Source organism: Brachyhypopomus gauderio, chromosome 19 (genome assembly GCF_052324685.1).
Source record: "Brachyhypopomus gauderio isolate BG-103 chromosome 19, BGAUD_0.2, whole genome shotgun sequence".
Classification (NCBI taxonomy): domain Eukaryota; kingdom Metazoa; phylum Chordata; class Actinopteri; order Gymnotiformes; family Hypopomidae; genus Brachyhypopomus; species Brachyhypopomus gauderio.
In genome coordinates this window covers 12,801,499-12,808,537 of record NC_135229.1, presented here as the reverse complement: position 1 = coordinate 12,808,537, position 7,039 = coordinate 12,801,499, and positions in this window count along the sequence as shown.

Sequence of the window (7,039 nt, the reverse complement as noted above, 5' to 3'; positions counted from 1 at the left end):
ACGATGTCGGAGACGCCAAGGAGAGTGCTATGAATCAGCCACTGTTTTCACCAGACGATGGTGAAATGGTGATGATGGTGGTGTTAGTTTGGGCAGGTGAGTCTAATCTACTTGAACAACATCGTAAATCCAGGCATTGTGCATGAACAACACAGGCCTAATTTCATCTTCATGGATGACGATGCTCCAGTTAATCGAGGTTGAATCGTTAGGTAACGGCTGCTGGAGCCTGGGGTACCTCAAATGGAGTGACCTGCACAAAACCTTTGGGATCATCAAAGTGAAGAGGCTCGAAACTTTGTACCCCAGAACCTCAATGACCTGACTGGGATGTCATGTCTCAGCAGAAGTCCACACGAGATATCGTTGTCAAGCTGTAAGGACACAGGAAATGAGACATTGAAATGTCTTGTTGGGGTATACCCACCACCACCCAACCCACCACCACCCAACCCACCACCACCCAACACACCACCACCCAACACACCACCACCCAACCCACCACTGTTGCTGGCTTTTGCTTCAATGGATTGTTTGAGATGAGGAAATCACCATTGCATGCTTCTACATAAAGGCCCTACTTATATGATATAATGATACTGCAGACTGAACGTACGTTTTCCATATATTTCATTGGCTTTCCGAAAGCCAAACATCCCTAACATTTTGTGAGTAGTGTATATGTAGCTAAGGACTGAACCATTGGTTGAGAATGTTCGTCCAGAAACTGGGATATAATTTCCAGTGAGGATTATTTACAGTAAGATCCAGTGCAGAGTCAGGGAGATGTCCTGGAGAAATGGCATGATTAATAGTGGACTGAATAAAACACTGAACTGTGGAGAGATGTCAGAGTAGTTTTGCCTATAAATGCTGGTATCACAAAGCTGCATTATTGCCTTTAAAGGTTTTTGACACACACACACACACACACACACACACACACACACACACACACACACACACACACATTTCCGGAAAGGTTATTTCTTTATTCCCTTTGAACCTTTGTTTAAATGACTCAGTGTTTTGTCTGACCAACTCTTCATTGTATTTATTAAATATAAACAAATTTTGAATTTGATATCTGCAACACCCCTCAAATATATTGGGACAGGAGCAGATTTAGAGTGAAACGTTCAAAGAACGTTCAAGTTCCACGGTTTTATGTGAACTGATAACAGTTAAATAATAACATTTCTCAGCACTAGCCTGCAAAGATTGAATGTGTTTCACTATCAACCACACATAACACCCGTTATTAAACGTGTGTGACCTTCGAGCTGGCAGACGGCATTGCACGAGAAACCGTCACACTACTGTGATAAATATAACCGCACGGGCTCAGGAGTACTTTGGAAAAACGACGTCACTTAACACAGTCCGCAGCTGCGTCAAGAAATGCAACCCGAAAGTCTATCATGCAAGGAGAAAGCAGTACATAAGTTCTGTGCTGAATTCTCTGGGCCCAAAGCTCGTCTTAGATTGTTTGAAAGACGTCGGCCACGTGCGGTGGTCATACACTTCGGCTTGTTTTCAGCAGAAACGGATGTCACGTTGTCCGTCCCAGAGATGAAAGGGACTATTCAAACACGGCGAAAGGTGTAAAAGCCAACGTCTGTGACGGAGTGGAGGGGAGCTAGAGCCCGCGACATGGATGACATGCATGTGTGTGAAAACACTGTTGATGCGGGGGCGTCCAGTGGGATCGTGGAGAGACATATGCTGCCATCAAGGTGATGCCTTTTCCCTGGGAAGTCCATGGTTATTTCAGCAAGACAATGCCAGACCTCATTCTGCACATGCTACAACAGCATGGCTCCACGGGCACAGTGTGTGTGTGTGTGTGTGTGTGTGTGTGTGTGTGTGTGTGTGTGTGTGTGTGTGTGTGTGTGTGTGTGTGTGTGTGTGTGTGTGTGTGTGTGTGTCACCTCCTATTGAAAATGTATGGTGCATCAGGAAAAAGAAAATCACAGAGTGACCACAGACAGGTAAGCAAAGGAAGTTTTGTATCAAGCAAGAATGAGCAAATATTCCACTGGCAAAGCAATTAGGATTCTCAGTCCCCAAACGATTTAATCATGTGATTTAAAGGTGAGGTGATGTAACACAGAAGTAATCATCCCTCTGTCTCAGGCTGTTTGAGTGGACTGCAAGCATCAACCTTGTTTATATGTACAAAATACAATTAAGTCGGTCAGTGAAAAACTCGTTCTTTTCTTTGTACTTTTATCAAAGAAACGTACAAATAAATAAATTCTTCCAAAATGTTTCCTGGAAAACATATCTGGAATTCAAGTTACATCAAAAACCGATGTAAAAAACTGAAGTCAGAGGCTGATCCAATCTGCGAGAATAACATGTCATAGAGTCACATGCTCCCACATGCCAGCATGAACTCCCCAGCACATCTGGACATGGTTCTGATGAGAAGGTAGATGGTGTCCAGGGAGATCTCCTCCCAGGCCTGGATCAGGGCATCAGTGAGCTCCCGGACAGCCTGTGGCATTACGTGGAGCTGGATGTCCTGACACATAACATCCCAGAACTTCTCAATTGGATCCGGGTCTGGGGAGCGTGAGATCCAGTCAGTCCTACATGTCCTACACTAGCCATATGAAGGAGGAGAATGGACCTGCACCAGGAGGAACCCAGGGCCCGCTGCACCTGTGGAAGGTCTCACAATAGCTCTCCGGATTTCTTCCTGGTATCTAACAGCAGTCAGGGTATCGTTGGCTGTCACGTTGAGGTCTGTGCAACCCTCCACAGACGTTCCTCACCAGACCGTCAGTGGCCGCCGTCAAACCGCACGAGATGATGTTGCAGGCAGCGGAGCCCTCTCCCTGTCTCCAGACTCCTTCACGTCTCTCACTCGTGCTCAGAGTGAACCCGCTCTCATCCGTGACGGAAACGGGGCACCGATGACCCAGCTGCCAAGGTGCTTTTCCGAGATCTCAGGAATGTTCTTATGCTTCTATTTCTTTTTTCGAAATCTTTTTTTATTTCCACGAATTTAAATTTTGTCTTATGTTTCTCGAATCTTCTCGTCTGTAAAGCACATTGAGTGACCGCAGCGTACGGAAGATGCAATATAAATAAACTTGCCTTGAGTTGCCGTACCGAAGCTGTTGTTCTTTGCCGAATGTCAGTCGAGCCGCGTGGTGCTGGGATCTGAGCGGAGGTCTCACCAGAGACGGCTGAGGCCTCATTCCAGCTTCACGGACTCTGTTGCTGACAGTTTGGTCAGAAACATGCACGCCGGTAGCTGGCTGGAGGTCATCTCACAGGGTTCCTGCTGTTCCTCCTCACACAAAGGTCCTGCTGCCGAGTTGATGCCCTTCTATGACTCCATCCAGCTCCAACTGTGGGAACGGCTCGTGTCCCGCTGTCTCCTCTGTGCTCCTGAGACCGTGTTGAGAAATGAGGCGAGCCTTCTTGCGATGGCACGCGCGGATGTAGCGTTCCTGGACGAGATGAAGCACCTGTGTGACGTGAACGGGCTGCGGTGGTGATGAAGACACTGGCGGAATGCAAAACTAGAGTAGTGTAGAGAAGAATTAGTCATGGAGGACGAGAAGAGAGGAAACGTCTGTGGCCGTCACCCGTTAAACCTTCTCTGTCGGGGGGGTATCTTGCTGTTGCTTCTCCAGTGCGCTTGCATATGTAGTGTAATGAAGTACAGACAAGACTTCCAGAAAAAGGACAATTTGTACAGAGGTCCTTCATCAACTATGCAGGCAGAGTGATAGAGTGATACTTTGAAATGTTGTGACATGATGTTGTTGTATTTATAACCGTTTTTTTTTTTTTTTCTGCTTGTTTGTTTTTGTTGACAGTACCATGCCTTGGGCGATGTGAAGCACTTTGCTTTCACAGCTGATGAAGGACCTCAGTCCTGTTATTCTGGGAACCTTGTGTTCTTCTCTACAATTCTGAAAGATTTGAAAAAGTCTTACTACAGTAATACACTAGATACTACTGTAATATGCTAATACTATTATTAGTATATATAACATATAAATACAATATTATTATGTAATATTAAATATATATTATATAAACTATATATATTATAGTATGTACTAATATATATAATATTTATATATTAGTACAGTATATGCTATACTAGTGTACTAACTAAGAAACCATATAAATAATTATATATTTATATACTTTATATATATTCAGAATTATACTGAAGTGCCCAAGATTTCCAAAGAAACAGGATGGGGGTTCTTCAAGTGTGTACAAGTGCTTCTGAATAAGTAAGAGGGAGAACTAGAACATATATGAAAAAGTAGATGTTGAAATCAGAACATTCATTCATGGGGTTCTGACATTCAGAGAGAGTGGATAATTCCTAATTTCATTGCTGTTATAGCAACATCTGGCAATGCAAACATGCAATGCCACTCGAAATGACAAATCTTTAATTCTGATTGTCCGAAGGTTTTCAACAAACTACTCAACAAGTCTTCTCTTGGTTTCTCCAATATAAAGCTGAATATTTCTCTTGCAAGCAATACAGTACAAGTATATAAAGAACTACTGCAGTAATGCACAAGGAGCCACTAATGGGTGAGGACAATTGATCCTTTTGTGCCAGTATCTTAGTGGTCGTGTTAATACATTTACACGTGGTACATCTAGAGTGGGTGGCAGGCTACAGTACCACAGCTATTATCTGAATGGTTATGAGTAGATTGTTTACAGGTGAGTGTGTCCATTTTCTGAACATAAGCAACAAAATCATCTACGGACTGTGAAGAATGTGAAGAGTTGCATTGCAAACAGGACTGAGAGTGTGTAGGTTTATAATAGATGGTGGTATTTAAATAATTTAAACACTGAAAAAACATCCAAAATGGTTATCCTCACACACACACACACACACACACACACACACAAACACACACACACAGGACTAGGACTCCCGACTACACAGACACACCAAGGTTAGATACTAATCTGTCAGGATGGAGTTGACAACAGACTAAACTAAATATAACCACGCATGTATATATATATATTTATACATACATTCTTAATAATGAAATTAGTAACTAATAATAACAAATGTTACTACTAATAAAAATGTACATTACTTGTACACAAAATTGTATTGTTATATAAAGTACCTTATTAATACGTACATTAATTATTATATTAATAATAACAATATCAGTACATGAATGATAATACCATTGCTGTTCCTTCTGTGTATCTTAATGTGATCTTCACAGTTTGTTGTGTCTCAGCTAACTCTATGTGCGATAGCACCTTCAGTGTCAGTACTGCTCCTGACAGCTGTGTTGAGTGCTTTGTTGCTTGACCTCTGGATCAAAGCTCCCTGTGTTAGAACAAACTGAAATTAATCCCAGAGGACTCTCCCCCTCTCCTGACTGCAAAGATTTTTTAACCTTGCATTGCGTCAGTGTGTGAAAGGAGTATCCATCTACTGTAGCAGGCTCAATCACGAAAGTGATGTACAGTCTCGAAAGACGTTGTGATTGCTTTGCACGTGGTAAGAGTGTGTGCATGTGTGCCTGTGTGGTTTGTGGGTACCTGCGGATGTACTTGTTGGTTAGGTGATTTCAAAACAAGATATCTAAACAAAAATGGTTTTATTTCATTTCATTGCAATCTTCATTGCAAAATTTGTGTAATGAAATCCAACACGAATTATCATGCATTACCCAAGCCATGCCCCAAAATCAGACCCAAATCACACCCCAAATCACACCTCAAATCAGACCCAAATCACACCCCAACCACACCCTAAACAACACCCCAAACACACCCAAGCCACGCCTTAAATCACACCCAAACCATACCCCAAATTAGATCCAAACCACACCCCAAATCACACCCAAGCCACACCCCAAATCACACCCAAACCACACCCCAAATCACACCCAAGCCATGCCTCAAATCAAACCCAAACCATACCCCAAATCAGATTCAAACCATGGCCCAAATTAGACCCACAGCAAGCCCAGGTCAGACCCAAACCACACCCCAAATCACACCCAAGCCACACCTCAAATCAGACCCAAACCATACCTCAAATGAGATTCAAACCATGGCCCAAATTAGACCCACAGCAAGCCCAGATCAGACCCAAACCACAGCCCAAATCAGACCCAAACCACACCCCAAATCAGTCTCAAGCCATGCCCCAAATCAGATCCAAACCACACCCTGAATCAGACCCAAACCATGGCCCAGACTAAACCCACAGCAAGCCCAGATCAGACCCAAACCACAGCCCAAATCAGACCCACAGCAAGCCCAAATCAGGTCCAAGTCAATGCTGTAGACCCTGGCTGCCCATAGCACTCTCCACACACCCCTCCCACGGCACGGGAAACACAACAGCAAGCAGATTGACATTACGGGACTCTGATGTTAAATAATGCAAGTCATTATCTGATCTGCAGGGGATGATTAAGGGCAGCAGTCCAGCCAAAACGGAGCGATGTTCTCCGCTCCATCACCTCCACTCACGCTCCATCATGACTCATATCAGAAATCTGATCAGCGCCGCGACCCCCTGACCCTGCAGCCCCCCTCTCTCCATCATCTAAAGGAAAACCTCACCACCTGCAAACACTAGCGTTGGTGTCAACGGGTCCAACCCAGTAGTCGGCATTATGAAAATGAGATCGGGCTGGGTTTTTTTTTTCCTTTTGCTTTTTTGAGAGGTGAATTATTGGTTCAAAATACATAACAAAGGTCATCATAGGTGAAATGTAACACTTGGCTTGAAGAGCCTGAGAAAGCTTGTTAATTCAGTATGCAGTAATTACAGGAATAAATTCACGCTGCTACCTCCAGTCTGTAATACAGAGCTTGCAGTTTTATGTATTAATATATAGAGATTCTGCAGGAAGTGCCCTAAAGGGATGGTTCAGCTCACAGCACGGGTCCTTAAGGCTGACAGGGCTGCTAATCAACAGCGTGGCGAAGAACTGTAAACCCACGCCAATAGCCCAAGTGGAGACTGTACGAAACAACCCAGGAGCCCATGGTACGTTCT